The sequence below is a fragment of the Theropithecus gelada genome, chromosome 11 (assembly GCF_003255815.1).
Source record: "Theropithecus gelada isolate Dixy chromosome 11, Tgel_1.0, whole genome shotgun sequence".
Taxonomy (NCBI): domain Eukaryota; kingdom Metazoa; phylum Chordata; class Mammalia; order Primates; family Cercopithecidae; genus Theropithecus; species Theropithecus gelada.
The window spans coordinates 111,457,891-111,460,677 of NC_037679.1; the positions used below are offsets into that span (position 1 = coordinate 111,457,891).

The 2,787-nt window shown below is 39.1% G+C and overlaps 1 pseudogene; it reads left to right on the forward strand.

Annotated features, from left to right (window-relative positions):
* Window positions 1–336: 336 nt before the first annotated feature.
* Window positions 337–1,565, forward strand: LOC112635025 (annotated as a pseudogene).
* Window positions 1,566–2,787: the final 1,222 nt, after the last annotated feature.

The following is a 2,787-nucleotide window of genomic DNA, read 5'->3' on the forward strand; positions in this document are numbered from 1 at the left end:
GCAAAGTCACATAACTTGCTTCTTCATCTTATTCACCTGTTTGTTTAGATGTATATTCTTTGTAAGGGCTATCATAACAACCCTCTTTTAAATTATATTCTCCTGCATGGACGTTTTTTATTTTATGTACTCAGATTTAATTTTTCTTTTCTTTCTTTTAAATTTTTTTTTGTGTGAGATGGAGTTTTGCTCTTGTTGCCCAGGCTGGAGGTCAATGGCAACATCTTGGCTCACCTCAACCTCCACCTCTCAGGTTCAAGCAATTCTCCTGCCTCAGCCTCCCGAGTAGCTGGGATTACAGGCATGCACCACCATGCCTGGCTAATTTTTGTACTTTTAGTAGATATGGTGTTTCTCCATGTTGGTCAGGCTGGTCTCAAACTCCCAACCTCAAGTGATCCACTCGCCTCGGCCCCCGAAGGGCTGGGATTACAGGCGTGAGCCACTGCACCCGGCCTAATTTTTCTCTTCTGTATTCATCAACCTCCCACATGCTATACTATTTATTTATATTATGATCTGGTTGTCCTCATTAAAATGTAAGCTCCATGAGGAAAGGGCTTTTAAGTCAGTTTTGCTCACTGCTATATCAACAATAGCTAGAAGAATGCCTAGCACATGCTTATCTTTAAATATATAATTTCTCCATAAATGAATAAAGTCATTACTGTCATGCGTGATCTCGTTAATACTCATAGAAAACTTAGAAAATTTTATGTTACATATTATCTAACCACAGAATTAGTGGTATCTTTTTCTAGACTGGATAAAGGTTTGGATTCATGTAGCAAATACAGCAGGCAAAAAGTATGCATACAGATATCTGTATATATATATATCTCTATGCTATTTATAATAATAAAATATTAAACAAGAGAAGTATCTAAAAATTTCATCAGTAGATGATCTGCTAAATAAGTTTAGTAGCCCAAATACTTTATATAGAAAGTAAATTATTTTTTTGCTTAATATGAACTAAGCATATTTTATCACTGTATAAAAAGCATAGTTATAACATAAAAAATACAATTGTGGGCATCCAGTGCCATGGAGGAGTACGCTTGGGAGCCTTGCCCATGGCGAATTGTGGATGATTGTGGTGGAGTCTTCACTGTGGGTGTCATCGGTGGTGGAGTCTTCCAGGCCATCAAGGGTTTCTGCAATGCCCCTGTTGGAATTCGGCACCAGTTGAGAGGTAGTGCCAACACTGTGAGGATCCAAGTCTCCCAGATTGGAGGTAGCTTCGCGGTGTTGGGGGGCCTGTTCTCCACCATGGACTGTGGCCTGGTACAGCTTCAGGGCAAGGAGGATCCCTGGAAATCTATCACCAGTGGAGTATTGATGGGGCTGTGCTGGCTGCCTGCAGTGGCCCACTGGCCATGGTGGCCTCAGGGATGATGGGGGACATCCTGTTGGCCCTCATTGAGGGCGTTGGCATCCTCCTCACTCGCTACACAGCCCAGCTGTTCCAAAATGCTCCCTCGTTCCTGGAAGACCCCAGCCAACTGTCCCCTAAGGATGGTACCTTAGCTATCCCATATATTAGTATCTCTGAGGAATACTAGGCTATCCCATATATTAGTATCACTGAGGAAGCCACTGCCACCGTGGGAGCTGCTTCTCGGTTTTTCTCCCCAAGAATCTACCTCAAAGAATCTACCATTTAGCCCTGGGACCCTCCAGAGAGGGCTTCTACTCTGCTCCCTAGTCCCAGGCTGGGGATGGGGCTCCCCAGCTGCCCTGACAGATGGGTCCCCTTTTTCTCTCTCAGGGCACCCCAGTCCCACACTCCTATGTATCAAGTTCTCACCCCAGCTCCTTTGTGTGGCACTCTGATGTGTATTTAAAGCCCATTTTAAATGCGAAAAAAGTATGATTGCATTTGGAAAATACATACAACTCTTTGCACACAATATGTCTATATGTGTATGGATTCATGTTTACATGGAGAGGTGACTGAAAATTAGATAAAATTAACAATATTAAATATTTACGTCTAGAGTTTGAGGTCACTATTGAAAGGGAACTCTACTGGCATGTTTGATTATTTATATTTTACATTAAAACTCTTTCCTGTTTTGTAATAAAAAGTAGATAATAAAGAATATTCGGAATGACATAAAATAAAAGTTAAAATAAGAAAAGAGATGAGCAGTATTCAAACAGGAAACAAGGAATAATGAGAAAGAAAAATAAAGTGAAACAAGGTAAATAAACCAAAACTATCTGCCAAGATTCAGGTTAAGTAGTTTCTTTTTGCAAATTCAAATCAATCATTTTGAGAGTGACTAGTCTACATATAGTTAATGAAATCTTTACATTACTTGATCTCAAATTTGTGTTTTCAACTCTTAAGTAAAATTTTATAAATTCTAAATGGAGCTATTTAAGAAATCTTTATATAGAGATCCCCAGTAACTGAAATTTTAACTGTTTGCTTTCAGAAAACAGCAAACCTTTGCCAGAATATCAAAGTAAAATGGGCAAAAAAATTAAATTTAGTAGAGTCATAAATCCAAGTGAGCTAGGACAAGAGATTTTTTTTTTCTGTAGCTGCTTCATGCAGACATGTGTCACCATTATCACCATGTATAACTTTTCCCGTTTAACACATTTTATGAGAGCTATTTTGGTAAGAAAGTATGGTTCTAACTGGAGACTTAGTAAGTTTATCTCTCCACCTTAGTCTTTCAATATTCACGGTGGTCATGCTACCCAGTAATTGAAGAGTTTCTGATAGAAGTCATAAAACTTTATGATGGTTAGATAATGTGATAAATTTGCCCC